The following is a 12555-nucleotide window of genomic DNA, read 5'->3' as shown; positions in this document are numbered from 1 at the left end:
CCTTGTAGGCTCCCACGGCGTTGTTTCCCTGGCGACTCGACTTGCTGTTGCTCCCTTGTAGATTATCGGGTTGTTTGATTGTTCACTTTGGTATCTGATTGATCTTGACGGTTTGAGTCCTTGTGATCGACTGATGCAGCTGCCAGCGCTCTGCGGCCTTATATAGGGCCTCCGGGAACCGTTATTTCCCTTTTGCGCACGGCCCGCTGGATCTCTCCACTCTGGGTCCAAAGTCCATGCCTCCTGGATGACCCACTTGTCGTTCCCGTACCGCTTCCAATCGATGCTCCGCCCACTGCTGCCATCCCGCTGATTCCCGTGATGCTTGTGGCACGCCTGTGTGCCGCTCCACCGCCGAGATGTGGCACTTCCTCTCCCGGTCCAAAGTTCACGGGAGAGTCCAAAGTCCGATGGAGTCCCGTTACCCGCTTTTGCACACGGCACTCTTGCCTTGCCCGCGAAGTCTCCACTCTCTCTCGATCTCCATCCTCGGTCTCCAAACTCTCTCGCTCTCCTTCGTTGGTCTCCAAACTCTCTCGCTCTCCTCGCCGCGCCGTTACTACGCGAATTCGCCGCGTATCTGGCAAGCGGCCGGCCATCTGCTGCTGTTTCTATTTGTGGGGAGTTATCCAACTCCTCACATTCCCCCCTTACTACGGGAAACATTTTAAACTTGTTCCTACTCTCCGGCGTTTTCTTGTTTATCCTAGCCTTCGAGTCCTTGTGATTCCCGCGGCGCTCCCTCGTTGCTCCCTCGATGCTCCCACGACGCTTTTAACTCCGTTGAGTTTCTACAGCGCTGGTCATCCTCCTCGTTGCAACTTGAATCTCCCGCGCCGATATCTTTCCTGACTCCACTGGGACATCGATACTCGTGTGCTATCGATCCCCAGCTCGCTGCTCATCGCTGCGTTCTACTCCTTTCATTTGCTTCCTCCGCCTGGTCACACCATTCGCGTGTGATCGATGTGCGATATCGATATCGACGGTGCGGCGTTGCCACCTGCTCGTTGCGATATTTCCACCTTTGGCCGATATTACCATTTGACGTGTACCCATCGATCGCACTTTCATCTAGTGCCAATCGATCGCCTATCGAGGCGCCCCCTTCCCTGGCCCATGGTGATTTTGCAACTTTCTAGGTAAGTTTTCGCATTTCTTTAAAATTTATTTCCTCTCATCCTTTTCTTTCCTTCCGGCCTTCACTCGTCAGCCTGATCATCGCGCATGAGTCGCTGGAAGGCGCTATTGACGCCATCGCCGACTGCGCCCCAGGCTTCAGACTCCACGCTGTCTTGGCGTTCTCCTCCTCCACAAAGCACAACTGGCCAGCACAGCTGGCGCACATCCTCACCGCCGGCCATTAGGGATTACATGATCGTATCGATGGCCTCGTTTTCCAATCGCAGAGTGAACATCTCAGGGGACACCGACATACCCCACACCTTGCTCCGATTGCCCTCCAGCTGCTGTTCCAGTGGCGATTCCGGCTGCGGTTCTACCAATTTTGACACCGTCTGCAGGATGAACCGATTGCTGAACATCGTGTTGCCCAATGCTCCAGCCGTTCCACCTCCTCGGCGTCATCGTGAGTGGGCGGGGCGTGGTCGAGGCGCTGCTGGCGCTGGCAGAGGCTTGTGGCAGAGACGTCGCTTACCTCGTGGATCGCAATTTCCGCGGGGCACATCGACCGGCAGTGGGCGATAATCAAGTTTTTATTTCCTTCGGCCTCCCCTTCTTCCTACGGATCTACGGATCTACGGTACAGCTCTCTGATCTGTGCCGTCTTCCCCCTTCCCTGGCAGACTGTTGATGCGTGTTTTTCTTCCCTCCAATCAGTCCCAATCGAGTCGTTGGACGCTCTGGTTTGCTCCCTTTGTGTTCTTGACGTTCTCCTGATGTCCTTTATGTGTTTCATTGCGCCTTTGTAGATGCCCTGTAGTATCCTTGGAGATATCCTTGGAATTTGTTCGTAGTATCCTTTGGGCATCCTTGGAGGTATCCTTGGACTCCTTTCGTAGTATCCTTTGGGCATCCTTGGGGGTATCTTTGGACTCCTTTCGTAGTATCCTTTGGGCATCCTTGGAGGTATCCTTGTGATCCTTTCGTAGTGTCCTTTGGTCATCCTTGGAGGTATCCTTGGACACCCTTCGTAGTATCCTTTGGCCATCCTTGGAGGTATCCTTGGACACCCTTCGTAGTATCCTTTGGGATCCTTTAATGTTGTTTTGCATCTGTTGTGTCTGCTTGCTGTAGCCGCTCGCCTGTGTTTTCCGTTTGTTGCTGTTTTAGCTCGCTTACGTGGATGGTCCGTTCTTTCTTTGTGTTTATGTGTCTTATTTTGCAGATTACTGGTGACGCAAAACCTATGACTTGGTAAGGTCCGTCGTATCTTGGGGCCAATTTTGCTGCGAACCCCTCGGCCGCTTTTGATAAATGGTGTTCCTTGGCCCACACGACGTCACCCACCTTTGGCGTCCATTGCCTCCTTCTTAGGTTATAATGCCTAGCCTGGTCCTGGGATGCTTTCTCCAGGTTCCGCCTTACAATCTCGAAGATTTCCCTGAGTTTGTTAGCATTCTCTTCCGGGGTCTCTGTCGGTCGTCCGGTTCCTACGGTTTCTCTGTCGTATAGGGCGCTCGGTAGTCTTGGTTCTCTGCCTTGGGTAATGAACGACGGTGTGTAACCTGTGGATTCTGAAACGCTCGTGTTTACTGCCAGCACGATTTCTGGCCATTTTTCGTCCCAGTCTCTTTGGTTCTGCCCTGCGAACTGCGCAATCATTGTTTTCACCGTCCTATTGGCTCTCTCAGTCGGGTTCTCCTGTGGTGTGTATGGAGCTGTGAACTGTTGCCTGGCTCCCATTTCGGCCAGGAAACTCTTGAAGGTTTTGCTGGTAAACTGGACTATGACTATTTTGGGGACCCCATACCTCGCGATTATGCGTTCTTTAAAAGCTTTCTTTAGGGATTCGGCCGTCGCGCTTCGCAGCGGCACCAACTCAGTCCACTTGGAGAACCTGTCTATCAATACCAGCAGCATTTGGTTGCCGTGTTTCGAACGCGGCAGGGGTCCGACGAAGTCCGCACATACCGTAGCCCATGGTTCCTCTGGCACCTGCGTAAGCATTTTCCCAGCCATTTGCATCTGATTCGGCTTGAACCTCATGCATGTCTCGCATACTCGCACGTGGGCTCGGGCGTCTCTGTGCATTCCTGGCCAGTAGTACCGGGCTGCCAGACGTGCTATTGTCTTTCGGCTTCCTACATGGTCAGCCGCCGGTGAGTCGTGGTTCTCCTTCAGCACCGTTTCCCGTAGAGCTTTCGGGACGCACATCTTCCATGTTGCAACATCTTCGCTGCCCGCTCTATGAGGTATATTCCTGTACAGGGTGTTACCCTCCATCACGTAGTCTGGATACTTTTGCGGCTGGGTCCTTATCTTTTCGCGCATTTCCAGAATCCAGCTGCATGCTGCAGAAGCTTCCGCCGCCGACGTCTCCTTGATCCCTCGAAGCGTTTCCGGCAGTGGCTGCCTTGACAAAGCGTCTACCACCACGTTGAGTTGCCCTTTCCTTTACGCTATTTCGAAGTCGTACTGCTGCAACTCCAGGGCCCACCTGGCGATCCTCCCTGAAGGGCTCTCTATGCTGTTGAGCCACTTCAGTGCCATGTGGTCGGTTACTACTTTAAAGTGGTAACCTTCCAGATACGGCTTGAGCTTTCGGATTGCCCAGACGATTGCCAAGCACTCTTTCTCGGTTGTTGAGTAATTCTTCTCAGCGCCGTTGAGCGTTCGGCTTGAGTAGGAGATTACCTTTTCGCCTCGTTCAGTTTCCTGGGTCAAGATTGCCCCGATGCCGTAGTCGCTTGCGTCAGTTTGCAAGATGAATGGTTTGTCGAAGTCCGGGCATGCCAGTACGGGGTCTGCGACGAGTCTTGCCTTCACCTCTTCGAACGCCGTCTGATGTTCCTGTGTCCACACCCATTTATTGCCCTTGCGTAGCAGATCGTTGAGAGGTTTGACTATTTTTGCGAAGTCAGGTACAAACCGGCGGTACCATGATGCTACGCCCAGGTACTGTCGGAGCTCTCTTACTGTCGATGGTGGTTCTAGTTCGGCGTTGGCTGCTACCTTTTCCGGATCCGTGCCTATTCCTTCGCTAGTCACTCGATGACCGAGATATAACAGCTCTTTCTTGAAAAATTGACACTTCTCCGGGTTTAATCTCAGATTTGCCTCCTTTAGTCGTCGGAAAACTTCCTTTAGGTTGGCCTTATGTTCTTCCAGCGAGCGCCCGATCACTATGATGTCGTCCTGGTAAGCAAATGCGTGCGGCGACATTTCTGGGCCGATCACCCGGTCCAGCACCCGTTGAAAAGTCGCAGACGCCGAATGAAGTCCGAATGGCATTACTTTCCATTGGAATAAACCTTTCCCCGGCACTGTAAACGCCGTATACTGCCTGCTGTCCGCTTTCAGTGGGATTTGCCAGTACCCATCCTTTAGGTCCAAGCTGCTGATGTACCGTGCTTCCCTTAGTTGGTCGAGAATATAATTTATTCGTGGCATCGGGTAGGCATCCTTTACAGATTTGGCGTTTATTTGCCTAAGGTCGACGCACAGTCTCCATTTGCCCGTCTTTTTTCTAACCATCACGATGGGAGAACTGTATGGGCTTGTTGAGTGTTCTATGTATCCCATTTGGAGAAGCTCGTCCACCTTCGCATTGATCTCCCCTTGAACTTTCGGATTCTTGGGATAGTATCGCTGCTTTATTGGTTTGTCGTCTTTCATCGTGATCTGATGCTCTGCCATGTTTGATGTTCCCTTCATGCTGCTGAAAGTCGATAGCTCTGCCTCCAGGAATTTCGTCGTGTCGTCATCTTCGCTTGCCCGTTGTACGACTGCCACCGACAACTTTTCCTCGAGCCATCCCTTGTGACGATTCCTGGCCGGTATTATCACTTCGTGTCCAGCGCACTTAATTTCGGTACCGACTTGTGTTAGAAAGTTCCATCCCAACACCAATGAATCCACTACTCCTGGTAGTATCAGCAGGCTCATGCTCAGTCGCTTATTCCCAAACGCGATTTCCACCTCCAGCTGCTCATCGATTCCGCCACATCTTCCGTCTGCCAACCTAACTTGCCGTCGTATCCTCGTAATCTTTCCGAGGGCAGCCAGGTCGTCCGCCAGCTCTTTGCTTATGAAGCTTGCTGTTGCCCCGGTGTCGATTGTGGCCTTGTATGTGCCCCCACCAATCGTCACCGCTGCGGACAACTGCTGCTCCTCCTCGATCAGCTTTCCCGTTAGTTTGGAGAGGTAGCATCTTGCGACCCCCGCTCGCCTCTCTGCGGCTGAGATCGCTGGGCATTTCCCGCCTGCTGGCAGCATTCAACGCTCCTGACGCCTACTCTCCCGCACACCCAGCAGAACAACAGGCGTTGGTGCCGACATCCCCGCGCCCAGTGTCCATGACCACCGCACTTTCGGCAGGCCTCCTGGGGGTCTGTGATGTGTGTCGTTTCACGAGGCCTTTGTGTTGTACTTGGTGGCCTCCAAACATTGTTTGCTGGTTGCATCTGTTGCTGTTGTGGTGGTGTCCATTGGCCTCCGCGTGGTGCTCCTGTTGCCTGCTGCCGTGGTACTCGGTTAGGTGGCGACCATTGGTCGTTTCCCCGCGTCTCCTGGATTCCTGTCTCTTCGCATCTTCTGCATGTTACCTGCGCTGGAGATGACGACTTGTTCTTCGAGAATTTGTTTTCTTGCGCGAACGCTTCCCGCTCCTTTTCGAGTTCTTCATACTCGTCAGCTAATATCATCAGCGTGTCCAGGTCCGACACTTTATATGCCCTTAGGAAGATCCTTAGACTGGGGGTGCAGTTCTCCTTGATGATTCTTAGGGTCTCTATAGTGGAGTAATTAAGTGGCCTCACCATCGTCTGCATGTCGATCATGTAGTCTTTGAACGACTCGCTGAAGCCCTGCTTCCGTTGCCTGACCTGATCCGCCAGCCTGGTGAAGAAGTCTCTCGGTAGAAAGTATGTGTGGAAACTATCTATGAACTCCGCCCAGGTTTTCCATTGTTTGTTGTTGGCGATGAACCACTTCAAAGCCCTTCCCTTCAGTAATTCAGGCATCGCTCGGGGAATCATGTCTAACTCCAAGCCGTATGTGTTGGCGGACCATTCCACCTGCTCCAGGAACTCGAACGGTTTTTTCCGCCCCGTCGAACCTGAACGACCATTCGCGGACCTGTTTAGCGATCCTTGCATAGTCTGATTGATTGGGTCTCGAGATCAGCGCTGTTGTTTTCCTGTCTTGGCTTGATTCTCTCCTGTTTGCCTCCTTTTGTAGGTTGTCAACGCTCAGGCTTGCCACTAAGTTGTCCCCTTCGACGGTTGTTAACGTGATGCTGGGGCCGGCTTTGTCGTGGTATGTGGCTTCCAAATCGGCCCAGATGTCAACGAGTTGTGGGTCATTATCCGTTTCTGAGTAATACTCGGATAATGCTTTTCTCATGTCCTCTAATCTGCCGTCCAGGGTGACATTAAGCCTCTGTGCGACATTGGCGAAATCCTCCTTTTTAAGTCGGTAGATCCACTTCTTCCCCATTCTGTTTAAATTGCTTTCACTGCTGGGACAATCACGTTGGGCGCCAGATGTAACGAACTGATTTTTATGGTCTGCTCGCTATGAGATTCGTGCGGCTAGCTCAGTATATTGTGTGTTCGTCCCACCAAATTTATATTAACGTGACCGCCCAGTAGCTCAGTGAGAAAGCACAGAATTCACGGGTTCGTATTGGGTTTATTGTGGGTATATTATTACAAGTGTCTTAGTCGCTTGGTTGGCCTTGACTCGTTGCTTGTGACCCTCGGTACGTCCGATGGTCCTGATTGACTCTACGACCTCTCGCCTTTGAAGACTCGGTGTTCCAGTCCTGTAGCTCTCTGAAGATACTCGCAGCTCCCTGAAGATCCTCGCAGCTCCCTGAAGATACTCGCAGCTCCCTGAAGACGCTCGCTGCTCCCTGAAGACGCTCGCTCGCTGATCGCTTCGCACGCGTGACTTGGTGACTGCTGGTAACGACTCGGACTCGCGAGGGGGTCAGCCGTACGGGCTTAGGGAAGCGTCACCGTTCTCAGACTAGGGTGAACAGAAAGCTGCGCTCTCCAGGATCGCTCCTTTCGACACACCGCCGCCTGTCCCTTGCTCTGTCCCGGATGGTCCCACTGGGGTTTCCGCTCAGCCCGCGCGGACAGTCAAGGCGGTAACGCCAGGAAGCTGCCTCGCGCTTTACTTCGCTTCCACGCCTAGTGTAAACGAACGTTCCACCCTAGCCTCACCCTTTTGCTTTTGGTCCTGGACGTTTCCGCGTGGCTTTTGGTACTCGGGGTTCGGGCACGCCGCTCCGGGACCTCGCAAGTCGAATCCGTAGGGCTCTCCTGGACAATTCCACTCGAGACCTTACTGATCGACCGCTCTCCCTTCTGGCTGGTTATACTCTCTCCAGGCGTAACGCCAGGACTTTGTAGATAAAGTTAAACGACCGCCTTGACCTAGCCGTGCGACGCCCTCTGGATCTCAGCTACCTGCGTCTCAATTCGGAGATTCCTGGTATCCCAATCCCGAACGTCTCGACGTAGCAATCTTGCTCCTTGTAGGCTCCCACGGCGTTGTTTCCCTGGCGACTCGACTTGCTGTTGCTCCCTTGTAGATTATCGGGTTGTTCGATTGTTCACTTTGGTATCTGATTGATCTTGACGGTTTGAGTCCTTGTGATCGACTGATGCAGCTGCCAGCGCTCTGCGGCCTTATATAGGGCCTCCGGGAACCGTTATTTCCCTTTTGCGCACGGCCCGCTGGATCTCTCCACTCTGGGTCCAAAGTCCATGCCTCCTGGATGACACACTTGTCGTTCCCGTACCGCTTCCAATCGATGCTCCGCCCACTGCTGCCATCCCGCTGATTCCCGTGATGCTTGTGGCACGCCTGTGTGCCGCTCCACCGCCGAGATGTGGCACTTCCTCTCCCGGTCCAAAGTTCACGGGAGAGTCCAAAGTCCGATGGAGTCCCGTTACCCGCTTTTGCACACGGCACTCTTGCCTTGCCCGCGAAGTCTCCACTCTCTCTCGATCTCCATCCTCGGTCTCCAAACTCTCTCGCTCTCCTTCGTTGGTCTCCAAACTCTCTCGCTCTCCTCGCCGCGCCGTTACTACGCGAATTCGCCGCGTATCTGGCAAGCGGCCGGCCATCTGCTGCTGTTTCTATTTGTGGGGAGTTATCCAACTCCTCACAGTGGATATGCATCTTTGATTGTCCGGGAATTTACTTTACGCGCATCGAGGCATAGGCGATTTTTCGGCCCTTTTTGCACCAGCGTTACTGGTGAACTCCAGCTGCTATTGCTCTCCTCGATCACGCCTAGACCTAACATGCGATCTAGTTCGGCGTACACCAGCTTCTGTTTAGCTGGGGATATCGGGTAATGTCGCTGCTTGATTGGTAGGTCCTCGTTGGTCACTTCAATTACATGTTGCTCTAAGCTCGTCTTTCCTAATCCTTTTTCTAGACAAGAGGGATATGTGTCTATCACTTGCTGCAGCTTACAATGTTGTTCTGGGGTAAGCTGATGTGGGGTATAGGCGGTCTCGGGCTTGAGCGTATTGTTCATGTCTAGGTCGCCGGTCATAAGGTCGAAATCCGGTGTTGTTTCAACGGCGGCAACCTCGCGTCTACCCTTACCGAGGAAGGTGAGGCCGAACGTATCCCAGAAATTAATTCCGAAATAAAATCGCTGTGTCAGACCTGGCACTATCAAAAACTCTAGGTCCTTGGTTTCTCCTTCCCATTCCACAGGTAACGTTATGGCTCCGGTTACTTGGGTCTCGCCACCGCTTGCTGTGCGTACGCATTCTTCGCTTAGCTTCCTTATCGACCGCGTCCGGTTTTCCAAGAAAGCGTGTGCTCCTCTGCCAATACAGTTCGCACTGGCGCCTGTGTCCAGTAATGCGAGTATCTCTTCTCCATCGACCTTCGTTTTAGCAAAGAAACGGTTGTCATTTTGCACGCTCACCACCGTGTCCACCACTTTTTGCTTGAGCCGGCGATAGTCTGCTCGGGCATCATATAATTTAAGTATTTTCCGTCTTGTTCGTGTCTCGCTGTCTGCATTTTCCGAGCCATTGAAGATACGTTCACGAGCAAGTTCGTACTCCCTCTCTCGTTGTTCTAGGCTCTTATGGGGGGAGATTTGGTTGGGCTTCGGTGTTCTTACCGGAAAGGGTTGGTCCTGGTCCGCCCGGCTATCCCGGTCTTGCCTGACGGACTCCGCGCAAAAGCCGCTTGGTTAGCATCTGCATCCGTCCCGACTTTCTCGCAGAACCTGCAAGTGGCATCGTGGAATTTGATCGGGCAGGATTCTTCCTTCGAAGGCTGCTTCCTGTAGAAGTCTGCTCCTTTGCCACACTTATAACACACCAGCGCGTGTAATGGGCCTCGGCATCCTTGTCCATCCTCGTAACGCCCTCGCGTATCTTTCCGCTGCCGGTTGAATTCCTCCACCGTGACCGCGTCCGGCAAGTCCTCCAGTGTCTGGAATTCCTCTATTTCGTTGACTGCAGCTCGGCTGCGCAGGTTTCTTCCAGTACTTCTCAGCCAGCGATCAACTCTGAGACCCTCTCGTTTGAGCTCCGCTAATGAGGTTATTGGGGATGTTAGCAGCAATCCCCCCATCTGGGAGTTCATGTTGTCCTTTAAGAGCTCAACGAATTCATCTTCAGCGATTTTGTGCTTGAGCTTGAAATGCAAGTTATGCATATCCGAGACATAATCGCTAAAGGTTTCGTGTGGCCCTTGCTTCCTTTCCATCAGTTCCTTGACTTTCATAAGGTCACTCCCGGTAGTGGAAAATGCCCGTCTCATTTCTTGGGTCAATGAGTAGTAGTCAAAATCGTAATCTTCTGCCTTGTCCTCCATCAACTGCCAATACCATTTCGTGGCTGCACCTGCCAACAGAAGATGGAACTCACGAAAGACTTGTTGGCGACTGAGGTCGTACAATTCTTGCAATCGGTCTACGCGGAACAGGAAACTTTCAACTGTCATGCCGCGACCGCTTCCATCGAACTTAAGGTTCCATCTGTCCAATCTGACGTCTTTTGGTCTTGGTCCCTGAAACGATGAGTTCCGATCGATCCCTGGGTGCAGTTGGTGACTCGTCTCCCTTTCATTTGTTCTGGATTGTCTGTGTGACGGGGTGTCCACCCGCCTGGGTGTTCTTAACCGGTGCATCTGGCTACTAAGCATGTCCTGCGTTACTGGTTCCAGAGGCGGGGTCTCTTGGTATATCAAGAAGCTGTCCGATGGATTCGGAACAGTTCGGGGCGGCGAAGGCAGTCCCTTCTGTTCGGGTCTCCTGGATGTCGGAGACTGCAATTCTGTTATCTGTGCCTTCAGCGCTTCTATCTGGGCACTCATTCCACGCTGCATTTCGTTGCTCTGCCTCAAGAGCTCCATCAATCTTTGTTCACGTCGCTCGGCAGCCTTTAAGTTGTCCTCCTCGTGCCTCTGAAACTGGGGAAGCATACTTGATCTTCCTTTCGGCGGTCCTAGGGGTAGATTCTCCCCACCGGCGGCTCCTTCCATTTCAGTATATTGGTCCAAATTGTTTTCTTCGGACAGGGTATCTACCTGTCCTGGCTGATTCTGTGCGAGCTCCCACGGCTCTCTTTCAGATGAGTCTCCTAGCCTTGGCGCGCTCGCACTCCGGGGTTGGTGGTTGTCTCCGCGCGTTGTTGCTCGGGTCACTCTTCCGGTGCTGGGTTGGAATAAGACCTTCTTCTTGGCCCCCTTCATTTATATTATTTGACCTTCTTTAAAGGCCTCCGCTTTCTTTTTATAGATTGTCACTTTGTGCGAATTAATACACGCACTAAAATTTGTCTTCACTTTTTTTGCGTTTTGGTATAAAAAGTTCACGTGATTCTTTTCAAAACACCCGGTCAGCGATGTATACGCTGAATAAGTCGACAATAAAAATGTTTATAAAATGGGGGTGCTTCTCTCTGCTTCTCAAGTTTCTCTTCGGTCAAGAACCGTCCGATATTTACGCCCAAAAAAAAAAACAAAATAAATTTCCCTAACTAGGGGTGTTAGCCGCTTCTACACAACGCGGTTCCGCTAAGCTAACATGCCCTTACTTTCCCTTTTTCTAGACATCCCAAATGTTCCAAACGGAATGGCTGTGTCTAGATAAGGAATCTGTCCAAAAACCCCCTCCCGCCAGTCGTCGGAAAACGAGTTGTTTGACCGATCATTCTCGGGCTCCACAACCGTCTCCTATTTCTCTGGACGCGAACCAAGCAAACGACCTGACCAACTAGCCTAATACGTTGTGGGGCGTCGGCCAGAGAAACTAAAAATCGTCCACCGCCCAAATATGTCAAGGGAAACAGCAAAGACTCGAACCAAGCAAACGACCGGACAAATGCCCAGTACGTTGTGGGGCGTCGGCTTTGCGTTTCCTGTCAGTTCCCCACCCCCATTCTGTCCTGGATCCTGTAGATAAAGTTAAACGACCGCCTTGACCTAGCCGTGCGACGCCCTCTGGATCTCAGCTACCTGCGTCTCAATTCGGAGATTCCTGGTATCCCAATCCCGAACGTCTCGACGTAGCAATCTTGCTCCTTGTAGGCTCCCACGGCGTTGTTTCCCTGGCGACTCGACTTGCTGTTGCTCCCTTGTAGATTATCGGGTTGTTCGATTGTTCACTTTGGTATCTGATTGATCTTGACGGTTTGAGTCCTTGTGATCGACTGATGCAGCTGCCAGCGCTCTGCGGCCTTATATAGGGCCTCCGGGAACCGTTATTTCCCTTTTGCGCACGGCCCGCTGGATCTCTCCACTCTGGGTCCAAAGTCCATGCCTCCTGGATGACACACTTGTCGTTCCCGTACCGCTTCCAATCGATGCTCCGCCCACTGCTGCCATCCCGCTGATTCCCGTGATGCTTGTGGCACGCCTGTGTGCCGCTCCACCGCCGAGATGTGGCACTTCCTCTCCCGGTCCAAAGTTCACGGGAGAGTCCAAAGTCCGATGGAGTCCCGTTACCCGCTTTTGCACACGGCACTCTTGCCTTGCCCGCGAAGTCTCCACTCTCTCTCGATCTCCATCCTCGGTCTCCAAACTCTCTCGCTCTCCTTCGTTGGTCTCCAAACTCTCTCGCTCTCCTCGCCGCGCCGTTACTACGCGAATTCGCCGCGTATCTGGCAAGCGGCCGGCCATCTGCTGCTGTTTCTATTTGTGGGGAGTTATCCAACTCCTCACAGTGGATATGCATCTTTGATTGTCCGGGAATTTACTTTACGCGCATCGAGGCATAGGCGATTTTTCGGCCCTTTTTGCACCAGCGTTACTGGTGAACTCCAGCTGCTATTGCTCTCCTCGATCACGCCTAGACCTAACATGCGATCTAGTTCGGCGTACACCAGCTTCTGTTTAGCTGGGGATATCGGGTAATGTCGCTGCTTGATTGGTAGGTCCTCGTTG

This window comes from Drosophila subpulchrella, unplaced genomic scaffold (genome assembly GCF_014743375.2).
Source record: "Drosophila subpulchrella strain 33 F10 #4 breed RU33 unplaced genomic scaffold, RU_Dsub_v1.1 Primary Assembly Seq425, whole genome shotgun sequence".
Lineage (NCBI taxonomy): Eukaryota > Metazoa > Arthropoda > Insecta > Diptera > Drosophilidae > Drosophila > Drosophila subpulchrella.
Note: the sequence above shows the minus strand (reverse complement) of the source record.